Raw genomic sequence first — 21,348 nt, forward strand, 5'->3', positions numbered from 1 at the left:
TGTGTGGATTGTAACAAAAATCATTAGAAATGCTACTGTCACTTAACTAGAATACATGAATTAATAAAAGTGAAAGTTTGGGGTGTATTCTAGAAAGACAAAACAGCTATTCCCTTTTTTATTCTCCATATAATTTATCAGCTGTGCTTTCAAAGATCAAGTGATACATAGTTATCACATTCAATTACTTTCAACACTTAATAACAAAACATTTCACTCATGCACATACTGAATTGACGATTATTTAAAGTGTTATCCATACATATGAAAAAAAATTTTATCGCAGGAAAGAACAATTAAAGTCTTCATTAGCTTATTTACATCTATGATGTCATATGTGGTCAATGCACTGAGTTTGTGAAGAATAAATTTAGTTTTTGAACCAATGAAAAAACTCTCAAGTACTCAATATGAGGGTAGGTTAGTATCCTAGTTTTTGATATTCAATGGTCAAAGTGTACGCAAGTTGGAGTGAACAAAATCTTGACTCAACATTTACTGGTGCCTAATGTGCGAAGGTACTTTACCAAGCAGCATCTGCAATGTCGTTGTCTCCATGCTGGATCTGAAACGCTAATTCTTTCTTCTGGGCTTGACTGAATTCACTCAGTCTCAACTTTTCTGAATTATGTAGAAAGTTAATCTTACCCTAGTCAAAATATGGCTATTGTACACTTGCTTAGGGTTGGAACGATGTACACAATTTCTTTGCCTGCAAAAATTCCCACAGTATTAATTAACTACCTCTTTTCTATCTGTCGCTCCGATACACGAAGCGTATCGTCCATACTTCGCAAATAGCAAAGCTCTCAACGTTCTCGCTATTTTCCACACACTTTTGCAGCCCACTGCGAGACGAGAGAGATGTCTAGAAATTTTAGTTCTCAAAATGTTTTTATATAATGGGGATACCCTCGGTATGTTGGCAAAAATACTTGTTCAAAACCGGTGGTAGGCAGAAAACGTCTTCCGAGATTGTCCTAAATGCATTCTCCGAAAATTATTTAGAGCAGTTAGTCCACGAACCCACGCGAATTGTAAATGGTTGCAAAAACACACTTGACCTCTTGGCCACAAACAATCCAGAGCTGATAGAGAGCATCATGACTGATACAGGGATTAGTGATCACAAGGTCATTGTAGCTAGGCTCAATACCATTTCTTCCAAATCCATCAGAAACAAACGCAAAATAATTTTATTTAAAAAAGCGGATAAAGTGCCACTAGAAGCCTTCCTAAAAGACAATTTCCATTCCTTCCGAACTGACTATGCGAATGTAGACGAGATGTGGCTCAAATTCAAAGATATAGTAGCAACAGCAATTGAGATATTCATACCTCATAAATTGGTAAGAGATGGAACGGATCCCCCGTGGTACACAAAAAAGGTCCGAACGCTGTTGCAGAGACAACGGAAAAAGAATGCGAAGTTCTGAAGAACGCGAAATCCTGAAGATGGGCTAAAATTTACAGACGCTCGAAATTTGGCACGTACTTCGATGCGAGATGCCTTTAATAGGTTCCACAACGAAACATTGTCTCGAAATTTGGTAGAAAATCCGAAGAAATTCTGGTCGTATGTAAAGTACACAAGCGGCAAGACGCAGTCAATACCTTCGCTGCGCAGTGCCGATGGTACTGTTATCGACGACTGTGCCGCTAAAGCGGAGTTATTGAACGCAGTTTTCCGAAATTCCTTCACCAGGGAAGACGAATGGAATATTCCAGAATTTGAAACACGAACATCTGCTACCATGAGTTTCTTAGAAGTAGATACCTTAGGGGTTGCGAAGCAACTCAAATCGCTTGATACGGGCAAGTCTTCAGGTCCAGATTGTATACCGATTAGGTTCCTTTCAGATTACGCTGATACTATAGCTCCCTACTTAGCACTCATATACAACCGCTCGCTCACCGATAGATCTGTACCTACAGATTGGAAAATTGCGCAGGTCGCACCAGTGTTCAAGAAGGGTAGTAGGAGTAATCCATTTAACTACAGACCTATATCATTGACGTCGGTTTGCAGTAGGGTTTTGGAGCATATACTGTATTCAAACATTATGAATCACCTCGAAGGGAACGATTTATTGACACGTAATCAGCATGGCTTCAGAAAACATCGCTCTTGTGCAACGCAGCTAGCTCTTTATTCGCACGAAGTAATGGCCGCTATCGACAGGGGATCTCAAGTTGATTCCGTATTTCTAGATTTCCGGAAAGCTTTTGACACCGTTCCTCACAAGCGACTTCTAATCAAGCTGCGGAGCTATGGGGTATCGTCTCAGTTGTGCGACTGGATTCGTGATTTCCTGTCAGGAAGGTCGCAGTTCGTAGTAATAGACGGCAAATCATCGAGTAAAACTGAAGTGATATCAGGTGTTCCCCAGGGAAGCGTCCTGGGACCTCTACTGTTCCTGATCTATATAAATGACCTGGGTGACAATCTGAGCAGTTCTCTTAGGTTGTTCGCAGATGATGCTGTAATTTACCGTCTAGTAAGGTCATCCAAAGACCAGTATCAGCTGCAAAGCGATTTAGAAAAGATTGCTGTATGGTGTGTCAGGTGGCAGTTGACGCTAAATAACGAAAAGTGTGAGATGATCCACATGAGTTCCAAAAGAAATCCGTTGGAATTCGATTACTCGATAAATAGTACAATTCTCAAGGCTGTCAATTCAACTAAGTACCTGGGTGTTAAAATTACTAACAACTTCAGTTGGAAGGACCACATAGATAATATTGTCGGGAAGGCGAGCCAAAGGTTGCGTTTCATTGGCAGGACACTTAGAAGATGCAACAAGTCCACTAAAGAGACAGCTTACACTACACTCGTTCGTCCTCTGTTAGAATATTGCTGCGCGGTGTGGGATCCTTACCAGGTGGGATTGACGGAGGACATCGAGAGGGTGCAAAGAAGGGCAGCTCGTTTTGTATTATCGCGTTATAGGGGAGAGAGTGTGGCAGATATGATACACGAGTTGGGATGGAAGTCATTACAGCATAGACATTTTTCGTCGCGGCGAGAGCTTTTTACGAAATTTCAGTCACCAACTTTCTCTTCCGAATGCGAAAATATTTTGTTGAGCCCAACCTACATAGGAAGGAATGATCATCAAAATAAAATAAGAGAAATCAGAGCTCGAACAGAAAGGTTTAGGTGTTCGTTTTTCCCACTCGCTGTTCGGGAGTGGAATAGTAGAGAGATAGTATGATTGTGGTTCGATGAACCCTCTGACAAGCACTTAAATGTGAATTGCAGAGTAGTCATGTAGATGTAGATGTAGATGTAGGTGTCACGTCTGTGTCGCCCAGTATGGCTTCAGCCAACCGCCGTCTTGTTAGAGGTGAATTTTATTTTTCTTGCCAGGTAGCAGCCTAGCCCTGTTAAAGCCATCCAAGCCATATCTACATTAAAAGGAATAAAGTTTTGTTCTGGCCTTATCCCTTTCTGCGCTGAAGCTCGATGTTCTCTTGGTAAGTGGGGTTTTCCGATGCCATTAACCACCTGCTTGGTTTGTCTCCAACTTGCATCTCACTTTAATTTGTTTATTCATGCCCCTGTCTATATATTGGTAGATATTGTTTTGTTAGTTTTCGCTACATGAGATTAGTGCAATTGCCTTTTGTTGATGTAGTATAATTATTATTTTCTGATGATCTCATACTGTATCGTACTATCGTTATGGATCAAGCTCATGCAAGGCCTGTAAAATCCAGATGCCTTACAAAGTATAATATTTAAGCTAAAATAATTTGAACAATGCATTTACATTTTAAAGAAATTACAGTACACTCTGTAATGGGACACCCTCCTCTGACATTACCTTTCTTTATAGATACAGCGAATACCAGGGATATTATCGAATTTCGTATAGGTGAACATTATCTTGGCTGTTTTACTGAAAGGATTTCAAATGATTTTGTATTTCAGGCTAAATCGATATTTACTAGCTCTGTTTATATAGCTAAATTTATTCTTGTTTTAGAAATATTTGAAATTACGAAATATCTGTCATACTTTGAATTCATGTTATTAATTGTACAATCTAATGCTAATTATGAAATCTATTTCTGGGTTCATTTACAAAATAATGATGTAACTGGGTGATGATTCTTCTTTCAAGAAAGTTTGTAAATGCTTTTGTTTCATAAACTCTTTGGAATATGTTAGTACTGCAGAACAAGTTAGTAGCAGTGGGCATGCCTATGATGGAGATGGATTTTTTTTTAATTTTAGCAACAATAATGTAATTTTTGGCTTTATGAAAATGGAGATTGTGATGTCAGTGTGATATAGAAGAATGAGATAAAATAAAAAAGTCATAGAAACAGAAAGTACTTCGTCAATTATATGTCAACTAGAACCAACAAAGTCAAAATTGCAGCCTCAAGAATCTATCCCTAGATATACTGCAGTCAACAACGAGAAAATGAAGGTAAGTAAAAAAAATTATATCTTACGCCTCTCGAAGCTTTTGAAACTAATGAAGAGACTGAAAATTTATTGTTTATGTATGGAAGGGTAAGGTTACAACTCTCCAACCAGTTACCACTATTCTGTCACATTTTCATATTCATAAAATTGATCAACAGAGTAAAAATAATTAATGGATAAACTAATGTACACATTGTGCTTTAATAAGTCGAATGGAGCCTCTGCCCACTCTAGAGGCGTTTTGTTGAACATTTTCATACCCACCACTTCATAGCTGTCTATGATTTAGATACTCTACAGTAAGGTATGTCAATATTTCTATAATTTCTAGTAAAGAGAGCGTAAATCCCATCTCAGCTGGCTTCCCAATTACTTATTCTTTGTAGACAAGAGAACAGTGTAAATGTACAAGTCTTTTATAGTTAATATTTTTATCTCAATAAGCAATAGTTTGCAGTGGGTCAGTTTTTCTGAGTTTGTAATAATTTTCATAACTTTCTTTTGAAGTACCGAATGTCGCGAAATGAGGTATTGTGGAATAATAACATGTCAAAGTATGTGGTCGCCAAGACTCCCTGCCTGCACATGGATCCTGAACCGATGCTGATGAGACACCTCAACCATTCCCCAAGGAGTTTCTGTAGCCCACAGATGGCCCTTATGCAGATCTATGGTGCCTGTGGTAGTAAAGGTTGCTTATTGGTAAAAGGACTGATGACAAAAGCCCATAATTATGATGTTCTGATGCAATAACCATCAAAAAAATCTTCCCGTAGAGGGAAATCCGGTGCTAAGAAACCTGATACTCATTGCAAGTGATACGGATAGAAGCAGTTGTCATAATGGGTACACATAATCATACTTTGCCTTACACCGTGTTGGTGCCTGTATTTTGTACTAGGGTTTGTCTCAATATCCTGTAAAACCCATTTCTCCAGATCTGGTGCAGGCACAGTCCACCTCCTCCCTGCATGTTCGTCTGTCTGAAAGGAGCCATGATCACACAAACGCCCAAAAAGGGCTTGAAATGTTGTGTGATATGGTTGGTATCTGTGAGGGTATTTGTTTTGGTATAGCTTGCTGCCTCTCGAGCAGTTTAATCTGCTTGGCCACACACAAACACCATTTCAGCGTGTTCCCAACATGAATACCAGACTATTCTATTGCTTACAGTACTCTGCATCAATCACACAGATTGCAACATACAAAGAACACATGACATGTCTTTCTTTTATCAGCGCCTGTCCTCATTGTGTAGTGAATGGTACTAGGCATCACTGAACAGTGTTGTGCGCCGCCATAGATGAGGCACAAAACATACCATCCAAGCCATCATGGCAGCAGGTCTGCAGGGCAACATTGTGGCATAAAGCTAAATGAGAAGTTGGGGCAAAGTTTTCTAGACCTTTATTTCAAAACAGATACAAAAGTACTCAAAATTATACTCTACTGCTTGAATGTACGCAGTGCAAAGACGCTGGGGTGGCTGTTGCACTCTTTCAAACACTCCTGGTAAATTGGAAATTGCGTAAAAGGCTGCCATAATACGAGCTATCAGCTCTTCATCAGTCGCAATGAGAATTTCATAGACAACAGATGTCAGGTGGCCCCAGAAGAACGATCACCGGGCATAAGATGGGAGGAATGTGCATACCATGCCACCAGCCCACCACGCCCTATCAAGTTCTCATCAGAGGTCTCATCCAAATGCATTTGCACTGCATGTGCGAAGTGCACAGATGCACCATCATGTTAATATCGCATTTGCTGGCACACGTTGAGTAGAACATGTTTCAACAAGTCTGGCAGAGTTTCTCATAAGAAGATAATCTATTTGCATTCAGTTACCAGGGAAACATGTATGGACCAACCAGATTGCCATCTACCAAGCTGGCCCAAACGCTGGCAGTGAATCGATCTTGGTAACCCTGAACAAAGTAGGGTTGTGAATTTCCTTGTGTCCATACAAGTTAATTTTACTCTATTGTATAATGGATGCCTTATGCATATAAAGTACACAGTTCAGAAAGTCCGGTTGAATGGCACACCTTTGCAAAAACCACTGGCAGAATTCAATTCGACGTGGAAAATCGTCTGGGTTAAGGAACTGAACTTTCTGAAGGCAGTTGGGTAGCAAATCACCTTCATGCCACACTCGTTAAATTGTGGAATAGCGTTCACCCGTTTCCCAAGCCACAAACTGCGAGCTCGTTGAGTGTGTGTTTTCCAGCAGTGCTAACGCCTCCTCTTCAAGATCTGGTGTACACACTGTGCATTGATGATCACGTCTGTCAAGTCCTTCACACCTGTAGCATAAAATTAATTCATCAGTTTTCGACATAGGACCTAAATACAAATGTGTCGTTATAAGAACGTGCCACTGGAAAACGTTTCTCAAGTGAACTTGCTTCTCGCAGGGACCTGTGGATGAGAATACATGTGCTTGGATCTGACACTTCATGATTTGAAAACCGCCAAACATACAAAAGTTGGTCATTTCCATCTGCCACCCCATAAGCATGGTACATGTCTGCCATTTCCTCCCAAGAATAGCATTCAGTTTCCTGTCTGCTCCACATAGTAACAAACACAAGTGTGTTCCCATTTGATGACAGACTGATGTAGGGCGAACCAGACTCCATAGAGTGCACAGGTGCTGCCCTCTATGCACAGACAAAAGCAATGCATTCAAATCCTAGTAAGGAGCAGCCAACCCACAGAGTTGTCCCACCTGGAATATCTGAAACTATGTCGATTAAAGCGTTGGCAAATAAAGATAAAAAACTTCAAAGTGATGTCCCTTTTACTTGATGTCAAAAACACACTGAAATCGTTGCCCTGCAGACCTGCTACCATGACAGCTCAGATGGGGTGCTGTATGCTACCCTCTTCGCGGTAGCCGGTTGGGGTGGCCGAGCAGTTCTAGGCACTACAGTCTGGAACCACGTGACTGCTACAGTCGCAGGTTCGAATTTTGCCTCGGGCATGGTTGTGTTTGATGTCCTTAGGTTAATTAGGTTTAAGTAGTTCTAAGTTTAAGGTGACTGATGACCTCAAAAGTTAAGTCCCATAGTGCTCAGAGCCATTTGAACCTCTTCGCGGTACAGCACGCTCTTCAATGACTCCTAGTGTGCATGTTAAAAGATGCGGACATAGGCTGCTATGTAATATGGGCTTGTTATAACCCACTCTACCAGCCCTCTTATTTTCTACATTCATTTCAGATACACCATATCCATACAGATACATCAAAAAAAAGTTTTGCAGCACCTTCGATCCCGAACCTGGACAGAAAATTGAAACAGAGGTCAACATAAACATCATTTCTGTCCTGTTTCTTGCTCATGAAAACCGCACATTGCACCATACAGCGAGACCTTCAAAGGTGGTTGTCCAGATTGCTGTACACACCGGTACCTCTAACACCCAGTAGCATGTCCTCTTGCACTGATGCATGCCTGGATTCGTTGTGGCATACTACCCTCAAGTTCATCAAGGCACTGTTGGTCCAAAGTGTCCCACTCCTCAACGTCGATTCGGCATAGATGCCTTGGAGTGGTTGGTGGGTCTTGTCATCCACAAACAGCCCTCTTTAATCTATCCCAGGCATGTTCGATAGGGTTCATGTCTGTAGAACATGCTGGCCACTCTATTCGAGCGATATCGTTATCCTGAAGGAAGTCATGCACAAGATGTGCACGATGGGGGCGTGAATTGTCGTCCATGAAGACGAATGCCTCGCCAATATGCTGCCAATATGGTTGCACTTTCTGTTGGAGGATGGCATTCACGTTTCGTACATCCATTATGACGCCTTCCATGACCACCAGCGATGTACGACGGCCCCACATAAAGCCACCCCAAAACAGCAAGGAACCACCACATTGCTGCACTCGCTAGACAGTGTGTCTAAGGCGTTGAGCCAGACCAGGTTGCCTCCAAAGACATCTCCGATGATTGTCTGGTTGAAGGCATATGAAACATTCATTGGTGAAGAGAACGTCATGCCAAACCTGAGCAGTCCATCCGGCACGTTGTTGGGCCCATCTGTATCGCACTGCATGGTGTAGTGGCTGCAAAGATGGACGTTGCCATAGACGTAAGGAGTGAAGTAGAGAATCATGCAGCCTCTTGCACACAGTTTGAGTCATAACACGACAGACTATGGCTGCACAAAAAGCATTATTCAACATGGTGGCGTTGCTATCGTCATTCCTCCGAGCCATAATCCGTAGGCAGGGGGTCATCCACTGCAATAGCAGCACTTGTGCGGCCTGAGCGAGGCTGTATCTCCTCCATGTCTGAACAGCATCGCTTTGGCTCACTCTGAGACACGTGCACACTTCCGTTGTTGAGAACCCTTCCTGGAAGAAAGTAACCATGTGGACGCGATCGAACTGCGGTATTGACTGTCTAGGCATGGTTGAATTACAGACAACATGAGCCATGTACCTCCTTCCTGGTGGAATGACTGGATCTGATCGGCTGTTGGACCCCTCTGTCTAATAGGCGTTTCTCATGCATGGTCGTTTACATCTTTGGGTGGGTTTAGTGACACTTCTGAACAGTTGTGTCACAAACACATTCCCTTTGACTGTTCAGAGGTGTCACTAAACCCACCCAAATATGTAAATGACCGTGCATGAGCAGCTCCTATTAGACAGAGGGTGTCCGACAGCCAATCAGTCCAGTCATTCCACCAGCAAGGAGGTACACAGCCCGTGTTGTCTGTAGTCCAACCATGCCTGGACGGTCAATACCGCGGTTTGATCGTGTCCGCATTGTTACTTTGTGCTAGTGTTGAGGAAAACTGTGACACTAAATCAAAATTACTAATGTTGTGTAAGTTGATAACGCACCATTTTTAAACTACGGAAACTTGGCGCCACGCGCTCCGATGGCCTCTGACGTGAGGTGGAGACAAACAGCAAGACCTGTTTGACATGTGTGTGTATCACGTTGGGGCAGTGATGGAGCGAGGGACGTTTGTATGTGTGAACCGACAACCATAGCACTGTCCGTCAGCCGACGAACGGCAACAGGGCAATCCCATGGCCAATCGGAGCGCGTGGCGCTAAGTTTCCGTAGTTTAAAAATGGTGCGTTGTCGACCTACACAACATTAGTAATTTTGGTTCCTTCTGGCATCAGCTATCCAGGGTTAAAATTTCCACCCTATATAGGATGATTCAAGAAAAATATCACACAATTTTTTTCTATGCATGAAAATAAACTGAAGAAGTCCTATGAACATGTGTTCATTTTCGAACATTACGGATCTAGAGTAAATTGAAGGCTTAACACATTCATGAATGATTTTCAAGACAAATGTGAATATTACTTATCAAAATACTGTGTCGGCGCTGTGATGGACAGAATAATGGTGGGATGGATGACTGATCCATCCTACAAGAGGTATGGTGGTTCTCCAACAGATGGCAGCACTGTGAATTTGCACCGAGGTAACAGCTGCAAACACTCAATGTGCAGTCGTGGATTGGATCAGTGAGCAGTTGTAATGCTGTGTGCATGTCATACTTGAGTGTCGTTTAAATAAAAAAATCCATTGTGTTCATGAATACCAACATGCTGTTAATGTTCTCCCATACAGAATACACAGCCATAATGTTTGCGTATGGGTACTGTAATAGTGGTGCCTGTGCAACTGTGACAGGGCACCAGAGACATTTCACTGAGCGATGAACCCCCGGTGCCAGGGTATTTCCCAGAGTTTTTTCAAATGTTACATAAATCTGGTACGCTACCCAGCATACAGGTAACATCAGAACGTGTGGACGTCCTGTCAGTTGAGGAAAGAGAAGAAATTATCGCAATGGTACACAGTGCATTAACCATCAGATCGATATTCCGTAAGTGCTAGTTTGGCGTACATTACATTTCAAGGGCTTGTACCCATTGCTTGTGCAGCCCATGGAACATCTGCATCCCGGTGACTCAGTAAGAAGACAACAATTCTGTGACTGGTTGGCTGTGCACAGACCATCATGAAGAAAACTTTATTTACAGATAAGGCAATGGTAACATGAATACTTGCAGTTCTCGTCCATGGCCAGTGGAGAACCCACATGACACTAAGGAACAAGATTCCAAGTTAGTTTCTCAGTGAAGTTCTGTTGAAGTATGATTGATGACCTGGTGATAGGGTCTGTGTTTCTGCCAAATCACATGATAGCCGCATTGTAAACACGTTTCCTGATAGACCTACCGCACTTTTGGAAGACATGATATTAGAACAATGACGACAAAAGTACCTGCAACATGATGGATCACCATTCACTGTACCAAACAAATATCCCAGTATCTGAATAACCCTTTTCCTCAGTGGTACATTTGCCAAGGTGGACGCATTAACTGCCCTGAAAGATCACCCAATAACCCAATTAGAGTTCTGTTTATGGGGTTGGTTAAATGGGATGTGTATGCGTTGAAGGTGGACACAGATGAAGAACTTGTCGCTCACATCACCTGTGGTGTTGCCCGCATTAAAATCTTCCGAGATGATGTTCGATGTGCAACACAACGCATATTCCAATGCATTGACAAATCCATTGAAATTGATGGGACACTTTTTGGACACCTCTTGTAGGATGAATCAGTCATCTGTCCCACCACTATTCTGTCCACCACAGCGCCTACACAGCATTTCGGTAGTAAATAATATTCACACTTGCCTTCATAATCGTTCGTGGATGTGTGTAGTCTTCAAACTGCTCCAGTTCCACAGCGATAGAAAATCATGCCTTTTTCATCTATGACTGAAAATCGGAATATAAAGGGTAACACAAAATTTCCGTACGAAGGCCATACAGTCTATAATTAGCGTGCCAAGCAGGCAGAATCGCCTAAGGCATCGAGGCTGTTATCCACTGACGCACCAGGTTGAAGATATTGAAGATACGCGTTTGGTATAAACACAGTGTCCTGCTGCGTGGAGACGTCCGTAACTGGCTGGTGCACATCCTCGTCCGACAGGGATCATCGACCATTCAAGGCCTTTTGTAAGGGACCGAAGGAGTGACAATCGCATGTGGAGAGATCAGAACAACAGGGCAGGTCCTCGAGCGTCTCCCACTCAAGTTGGCGTAACTTCTGCGCTAAGCCACATGGGATGTTGGAACGTGCGGCATCATGAAACAGCGGCACCCCTTTTCACACCGTACCCCAACGGAGATTTCCCCTTACGTCTTTCAGTTTCAGTACATGGCAAGCAGCCCATGAGTAATTACCGGGCGATCAAGAAGTCAGTATAAATATAAAAACTGAATAAATCACGGAATAATGTAGATAGAGTGTTACAAATTGACACACATGCTTGGAATGACATTGGGTTTTATTAGAACCAAAAAAATACAAACGTTCAAAAAATGTCCGACAGATGACGCTTCATCTGATCTGAATAGCAATAATTAGCATAACAACGTAAGACAAAGCAAAGATGATGTTCTTTACAGCATATGCTCAATATGTCCACCATAATTCCTCAAAAATAGCTGTAGTCGAGGAATAACGTTGTAAACAGCACTGTAAAGAATGTCCAGAGTTATGGTGAGGCATTGGTGTCGGATGTTGTCTTTCAGCATCCCTCGAGATGTCGGTCGATCACGATACACTTGCGACTTCAGGTAAACCCAAAGGTAATAATCGCACGGACTGAGGTCTGGGGACCTGGGAAGCCAGGCATGACGAAAGTGGCGGCTGAGCACACGATCATCACCAAACAACGCGCTAAGATATCTTTCACGCGTCTAGCAATACTTTTTTTTTTGGTTCTAATAAATCCCCATCTCATTCCAAGCATGTGTGTCAATTTTTACCTCTCTCTGTATATACATTATTCTGTGGTTTATTAAGTTTTCAAATTTATACTGACTTTTTGATCAGCCAGTAAATGTAGCTGATAAGTGGGAGGGTCGAGAACTGCTGGCTCTCCTCTTTGGCTACGTCCTTGGCAGGTCAGATCGGTAATAGTCAACACTAACACATTCTCTGTCAGATACTATAATGAGTTTGAAAGTAAATTATCTCTGATTTGACTGTAATTTACCTTGGACAAAGAACAGTGCCCAGTGGCTAGAGAAAAAGACCACGAGTTACACTTACTTAAGGACAAATAAACCACAGAATTACTGTCCTACCTTATATCACTCATCTCCAACGGCACTGGGTTCTATGGCATATTCTGAGTTTAAAGATGTTGATCTAGATGGAACGAAATTATATTCTTCGCGTTTATCTGCGCGGATTAATAAATCAGTGAATGTGCGAAATACAACTCATGTCCTTGACACAAGATATTCACAGATATAGACGAACAAATGGATCGAGTGTGTCTAGGCTTCCGCACAGCTTTCAGTTCAGTATCCCAGTGGTGTTTACACAAGAAAATAGGTAATTACTGGATATCTAGTCAGGTTTGCATCTGGATTAAAAACTTCTTGACAAACAAAATACAGAACGACGTCCTGCGTGACATATCATTCACTTAACTAGAAGTAAGTGGACGTGTTTCTCACTGAAGTGCGATAGCGCCATTACTGCTGTGGTATGCTACACAGGATAAGTCCGAAGTCCACTGACAACATTTCAAAGATTATTCAGGGGTATTTTGTGGATGTTTCGAAATAAGAGGCATGTGGTTTCTGGTTCTTTCTGAGCAAACAGTAAATCCACTGTTCTTTGAAGAATCGAACTCTCCATCCATTAACCGGCTTAAAACGTCTGATTACCTTGCAAATGACTTAACGTGTCAAACATTTGGCGTTGAGAATGTAAGCCAAAAAAGGTTAGAAAAGGTTTGAAATTATGCTTAAAGTTTGTTGAAAGTCGCTGAGTGTTCTCATTATGAAACTCTGGATGAATGTACTCTGAGTAATTTGTGTGCTGTCAACGATTCGATACCACACTTGTTTGGGGTTGCAGATATCGACCGCGGTCCGTAATAGATATCGCTGGACCCGCGAGTCGCGACTAGCGCCTCTCCGCGGCTTGTGACAAGTATCTAGCGAGCTCTCGTTAACTCTTGCTTAGGATGTCAACTAGGATTGCAACATAGCCTTCAGCTGATAGGAAGCAACCTCTAACAAGGCACTTAGTCAAGGATGGCATAAGTAATGTTCCTCTAGATATGTCTGTAATTATAGGTATGCACCATATGAAGAAGCCTGTAACACAAATTAAATACAATATCTATGTTTTTTTTTATCAACGTCTACTAATTAGCTCACTCGTTGCAGATACAGACTATGCAGCCATCTCCTTACCGACTTCACTGCCAAACCTGCAATATATGTTTCTATTTAGCATTGGCCACCTGTCATCATAACAACTGACGACGAGAATCGTAGCAATTTGCGCTTCATTTCAAGCAAAAGCTAGCTTTTCAAGCATCTCAATGTTTATGCGTCACGTCTCTTGAACTACGAGTCATACAGTGATACAATTTTGCAGGTATACTTGGTGATGTAAATTATATAGATGCCACCTGCAAAGTGTGTTTCTAATAGAGTAAAGTAGTAATAAATTAAAACTTCATCCCTGAAGTTGAAGTTTTACTGCGCTCCATTTTAAGCAGATACTAGGTTTTTATCCATCGAAGTTTCTATGACGTCATACGGGAGCGACTGCTGAGACTGATATCCTGCTAGTGTGTTTTTTTTTTTTTTTTTTTAATCCTTAAAATGTGTGGTTAAGTTAGTGGTGTATACCTCTCAGTATCAAATATCGGACGTGCAAACATGACGGATTTATGACGCCAGCCGTTATTTGGTTCTTGGGGTGACTCTGCACTCGCTTAAGAAAACTGGGATACGGATATGGATGAAGGGGTGGTATAAGAAAGCAGGAAGCTTGGCGCTTGAACATTTACTAAATTACCTTGGGGAGAAGAGGAGTTTGTGGCACTACTTGTCCAGAAGAAGGGATCGGTTGGTAGGACATATTCTGAGGCATCACGGGATCACCAATTTAGCACTGGAGGACAGCATGGAGGGTAAAAATCGTAGAGGGAGACCAAAACGTCAATGCGCTAAGCAGATTCAGAAGGATGTAGGTTGTAGTAAGTACTGGGAGATGAAGAAGCTTGCACAGGATAGAGTAGCATGTAGAGCTGCATCAAACCAGTCTCAGGACTGAAGACCACAACAACAACAACCTTAGGATAAACGAGTGCCGGCCGGGGTGGCCGAGGGGTTCTAGGCGCTACAATCTGGAACTGCGCGACCGCTGCGGTGGCAGGTTCGAATCCCGCCTAGGGCATGAATGTGTGTGATATCCTTAGGTTAGTTGGGTTTAAGTAGTTCTAAATTCTAGGGGACTTATGACCTCGGAAGTTAAGTCCCATAGTGCTCAGAGCCATTTGAACCATTTGATACACGAGTGAAATGAGTATCGGAATTTTCTGAGGACGGACGCTCGCTCATTTGATGAGCGAGCACAAGGCATTGTCCACAGAGTATGCAACAATGTTTTAAAACATTATGCAGATGCCATTAACTGCCGCGATTCTCTAAGCGTACATGCGGTCAAGGTCACCAAACGCAGCGTAGTATTTATTTATTTAGATCCAATTTTAAAAATACCGTAAGTCCAGACATTTTTATTTTGCGATAAAAAATTTCTTGCCCTAGCAAATAATTCAGGACATCAGAAAATCAAATTATTGCCTCCATTAGCTCGTCAGCATGAGCTCCGCATTTCGATGCAGTCTTAATACTTTTCAGGTCTTCCTATAATATTGGTACACAATGATCATTAATTGCAGTTTATCCGCTTCCGCGTTTATCTACCTGTGTTTTGACAACTGATGGTACTGCTTTGTTTTCTTTTGGCGATTACTATACTCATTTCATTAAAGAAATCGTAAGACTGTCGAGCGCACATACACAGGGTATTTCAATCTGAATATACGGTTTTAAGGCTGTGTAGCATTCCTTACATTCAACTTTCAATTTTAATTAATACGTGAAATTAAAGAGCAACTCTGCCAGTTTTGTTTGTCTATCTGTGCGCAAAGGGAAGAGTATTAAACGGCTGAGAGTGACTGAAGAACGCGCTGAACGAGTGAAAGTCTTTCGCACGTAGCGCCAAGAAATCAGTTCGGAACGTTAGTCGTGAATTGGCACTTCCATTGACGAAAGTAGACGCTTCAAACTACGTTCTTATATTTTGTAAGTAGGCTGTTTAGGTTTCCTTATTGGTAACGCCGCTTAGCGTTCGGTATGAAAAATCACTGGGTGTGCTGTGCGCAGTCTGTGTTTAGTTTGCATTGTTGTCTGCCATTGTAGTTTTGAGCAGCGGCAGCTGGATGCTAACAGCGCGTAGCATTGCACAGTTGGAGGTGAGCCGCCAGCAGTGGTGGACGTGGGGAGAGAGATGGCGGAGATTTAAAATTTGTAAGAATTGGTGTCATGAACTGATATATATATTATGACTATTAAGGTAAATACATTGTTTGTTCTCTATTAAAATCTTTCATTTGCTAACTGTGCCTCTGTAGTTAGTGACTTCCGTAGTTTGAATCTCTTAGTTAGCTGGCAGTAGTGGCGCTCGCTGTATTGCAGTAGCTTGAGTAACGAAGATTTTTGTGAGGTAAGTGATTTGTGAAAGGTATAGGTTAATGTTACTCAGGGCCATTCTTTCGTAGGGTTTTTGAAAGTCAGATTGCGTTGCGCTAAAAAATATTGTGTTTTAGTTTAAGCACAGTCGTGTATAAATTGTTCTAAGGGGACGTTTCATATGGCGACCCTGCCAGGATACCTCACTGGAATCTTCTGATTTTTTCTTGTAGTTTGTGTAATTAATGTAGATTTTTGTATTGCTAGCGCATAATCATAGAGAGAATTTCCTTTGTAGTTGTAGTCTTTCATTGTTGTACAGTACAACAGTTGTGGCATGCATGTAGAGTGCGCTTGCAATTAACTAGATATTATTTTCTATGTTAATGTATTCTCTTATTTTTGCTCTTCAAATTATTTTTTTTTTCTGTGTTGTCGTGTGAAATATTGTGACAATAATGGCGTGTGAAAAACGTAATACTAGGCTCCAAAGTAAACTGAGAAATGACAGTGAAGACGAAAGCAGTGTGTTAGCGCCACCATGTAATGAATTCACAAATGTTCAAAGTAGTAATTTGGTAATAGTGCATAGGGAAATGGAGCGTCACGAAGCAGCCATAAAAGAATTGCAAACTGTTGTTCGTGAAAATCACGACACCTTGCAAGCTAAAATGGACTCAGTTGCATCCACCGATTCGGTTACGCAACTTGCAAGAGCTCAGGAAAACTTAAAGGACACAGTAGATTCAATTTCAACACAAATGGACACTCTGAAACTTGGTTCAGAAAAACACACTGAGGAAATGTGTTCACTATAGGAGAAAGTAGCCGAACTTTCGGATCAGTTCACTAATTTATCTACGAAGGTAGATGATAATTTGAATGACACAAAACCGGTAGTCTTTAATGACACAGAAGAGTGCGAACAAATTAGGAAATTCAAACAAAGTCTGAATCAAATTAGTACGTAACACCAAAGAGAAATCCGGGAAGTACAAGATCAGCTGACACAGGTAATACAACAATTACGTATTTCAGAGGACACTCGCGCTCCAATACGGGAAGAGGGACATAGAAATACGGAACAGCCACAAAATAATAACACAGGGCACTTCGGAAATTATGAAAGAAATTGGCAAGGTACACCGAATTCTGAGATGGAACCGCCGACACGACGTAACAATGACCGATATGCTACCCGCCGACACGATGATTTTGACTTTAAGCTGTTCATTACTACACGTGAATTCAAAACATTTAAGAATTCTGGCAACGACATTCATCCACAAGCGTGGCTTCATCAATTCTCTCATTGTTTTCCTCCCAACTGGTCACTAGAGCACAGATTAGAATTTATGTGTGGCTACTTAGAGAATGAACCAGCTGTAAGAATGCGATCGATCATTCACGATTGCCACAGTGAAGGAGAATTTTACCATGCCTTCCTCTCAGCATATTGGTCCCAAGCCACACAAGACCGACTAAAACATGGCATCATGATGATGAAACATTTCGAACAATCTGAATTTTCCAGTCTTGTGAAATATTTTGAAGACATGTTGCACAAGAATCAGTACCTGTCAAACCCATACAGCCCGTCAGAACTCATCCGCATTTGCTTAATCAAATTGCCTGAACATTTACGGCATATTATTTTGGCAGGCCGTTGCAAAGACGACATTGAAGCTTTTCAGGGACTGTTACAAGAACTGGAAATTGACACTGACAATCGCGGAACGCGAAAACAGGAGCACAACAATTACAGGTCACACCTGTCACAATTCCGCGATGACAGAAATAATACACGACAAGGCTATTCGTACAATGTAAATCGTGACCAAAACAGACACCACCCGTATGACAACCGTTGGCAGAGTAGTAATTATTACAGGGAAAGATCACCTCTCCGCGGTAATGACTATCACAGAGACAATCATAGAAACAGACAATATGGAAACCAAAATAATTATTATCAAGGGAGACGGAATAACTTAAGACGCAACGGTCCAGCGCAGTTACGATTCAGGGAGAAATTCTCCACCACGTGACCGACAAGAAAGAAACTATGGAATCTATCGACATGACGACACACGATATGATCGTAACGACAGACCTGAATTGCAGCAAAACTGGCGGGATTCAAACAGAGCAGGGCCCTCTCGACAAGGTGAATTTGTAGAAGTTAGGTCTCCTAATCCCAATAACGACGCGCGCCAACAAAGAGACAGACATTGACTCGCACCGCAGGCAGCCACGTGCGCCGGCAGGCTCTGCGAAAAATAACATAGACGCTAACCTTGAGAAAAAATTCCACTATTCTCTACCGACGTATGCCACATGATAAATGCGTTCAAGTTGAATCTCCGAGTACTATGAAGAGTAAAAGATTGTACCACATTTCAAATGTAAAGCGGTTTATTGAAAGATAATCTGATTTTTAACTTTGTATTTGCCAAATAACTTTTCACTTTACATTACTAGTATGCTTTGTCAGACTTATAATCTGTTAACATGCAACAATGTTTGAAGTTAAATATCCAATCAAGAACCAAGAGAACTTATTTAAACAGAAATTACGACTGCATTGTTATAGTGAACAGACGACACAGTGTTATTGTGTGTGTACATTCTTGCTTGTTAGTGGCACGATTACGTAACGACCATAAGGCTCACATACTTAGAACATTTACCAGTACTGCTAATGAGATTTTAATGCAACATTTTGGTTTACTTGAAAATACATTCTGGATTTAAAGTACTTTCTGTGAGATACCAGATGACACAGTGGTTAGTATGTGTGACAGCTACATGATTATATCACGACACTACTAATATGTGACACGATTTACATTGTTGCTTTTGCGGTGTATCTGTTTTATATCTGCACAGTTTTTCTGTATTTTTGTGGAAAGTAAAACATGTTTTAGTAGTAACTTTTGTGGTATAGCTACAATGAGACAGCCTTTATCGTAGCACAACAATACGTTACAGTACAGTACTTACTTCATCACGGCAATAAACGTAGTAACTACGATATCTATGCGCAAAGCGTTTCACTTTTGTTTATCATGAGGTAAGTACATTGACTTCTGCAGAACTTAGCTTTCGGAGGATGATAACTACGACACTTCCACAGAGATTATCTTACAACAAGACTCAGTTTAGCGCTACAGTACACGTATTTGAGTGATTAATTTTGTACTTAAAACATTTATTTTCAAAGATATTTGAAGTACAATGATACAAAGGTTTTCCGTGATACATTTCATTCCATTGCTGTAATCTGTAACACTTGAGGATATAATTACATTAATCCTCAGGGGGGTACACGCTTACTTTGTGTACCATGTGTTTGGCAAGCACAAGGAGCCCTAGATAATATGGTATTTGCTTATACAACTTTACACATCGGTACCATATTTCTCTAACACAAAATTACACAGCTATCTGATCACTTAACTGAGAGAGACAAACATTTTTTTTTACTACGTCAGTGACAGATGTTTACGCAATTACACAGCTGGATAACTTCACACTTATGAAATTGTATTTTCTCTATACTGTGTGAACCCTTCATATTTTTCAGAACCATTGTGATACTATGAGAGCTTTGATTGATGTATTTGGTATGGGATCATGATTTTTAAAGTACGTTTGAGGCAGATGACACTTTTGACATGAGCAGAGAATTTTTTTAGGTTTTGAAATTATTGGAGGAAGCTACAACGTTTTTGAGAATTGACTGAGATGTTATGATATTATTACGACGACGATGTGTATTATGCTGTTGCGGTATGTTTATGATAAATAAACTGATGCTATTTGATTATGCTACGTATCTGTTATGATGAAAAATTGAAGAAGTGTCTACGAATATGTGTATATGTAATAAAGGTAAGGAATAACGAGTAATGGTTAGGGACTCTGGTTTGTGAAAAAGGATGTTGGAAACCGAGAATCGTACTTTAAGTGTTACGAAATGTATGTATATGCGTGAATGTATCACTATGCTGGTGAAAAGTTTTCTACAGATTTCTAACGCAAATTTTCATCCTGTGAAAATATTTTTATATGAGTCTGTCACTGTAACGGAAACTGCTGTCGTAAGTTTTTCAGTAAGAAAGGTAAGTGACCACCTGCACGTAATGCGTCGTGGGCACCCAGCTGCGCGACAACCACCTGACAAAAGAAAGCCATTGGTGTGTGCCTGTCAGAGGCACAGGTGGAGAAAAAAAAAAGGGAAGCCATTATCCTCGCTATTGGCATTCCTTTGTAGAAAGCATCGCAAATACGACACCCTCAAACTTGAAAAATGATTACACTGTAGAGTTCTTAATTTATGATATTTACTGAAATGAAATGATGAGAAACGTTTCATGTCTATTGTCTTGCTAGTTGAAAGATTGTTTACTGCACTATGAAACGCCATACGGCTACCGAATAACGTTTCACGCCTTGCTTTGCCTATTTTGTTTAATATCTAGTTTATAGCTGCACTGCACTATTGGTTACTATAAAATTTAATGGATGTACTAATATAAATATTTTATGCCTACAGATCCAGTAAATAATAACCTTATGATGCACTTAAAAAAAAAAAACGAAGGAGCTCAAAAAGACATTTCCCTTGACAGGAATTGCAAAAATAATTTTTTTACGATTTGGTAACTTACCTGCTAGCGTATGTTCTCGTGATGCATCACTCTAGTGTTAAGATGTGACATAGGTATTAAAGATTTTTACTGTAATATTTTTTCTGCTTCAGCTTTGTCATTTTTAGATATAAGTTATTGCATTTGCTGCTGCTTGCTTTCACAATTTCCATTTTTGTCATTGTTGTTTGTGTTAATTGTTTTGTGCTGCTGCATTGTGTCGTCCCTTAGTTTAGCATCTGAGCTCAGTAGCTTTAAGTTAGCTTAAGAGGGAGTAGACTATATAAGAAACTAACTATGATGAATTGGAAGAAAAGCATTGAGAAGCTATAAGAAAATGGTTTGGCCAAAAAAGCAGTGTACAGTGAAGAAAAACTATTTTTGAAAGAGGATGTGAACAGAATACAGAAAGCAGGTTTAGATAGGACTTTTTGGGAATAATGATGAACTAAGGGAGATCTCTATGCAAAATACTGCAGTAAAACAAACCCTGTTCTTTCTTTGTGTTATCCCACTATGTGTTTGTGTACCCTTATGTATTTGTTTTCTTCCTGTCTCTGTGTGCTGTTTCATAGAATTTTTTCTCTTCTAATACTAAGGTACATTCACTATGATGAGGAATACTGTTATCCTCAAATATAATTTGCGTTAATAACATGTATTTACTTCGTAAAGATGTTTACGCA

The sequence above is a fragment of the Schistocerca gregaria genome, chromosome 3 (genome assembly GCF_023897955.1).
Source record: "Schistocerca gregaria isolate iqSchGreg1 chromosome 3, iqSchGreg1.2, whole genome shotgun sequence".
Classification (NCBI taxonomy): Eukaryota; Metazoa; Arthropoda; class Insecta; order Orthoptera; family Acrididae; genus Schistocerca; species Schistocerca gregaria.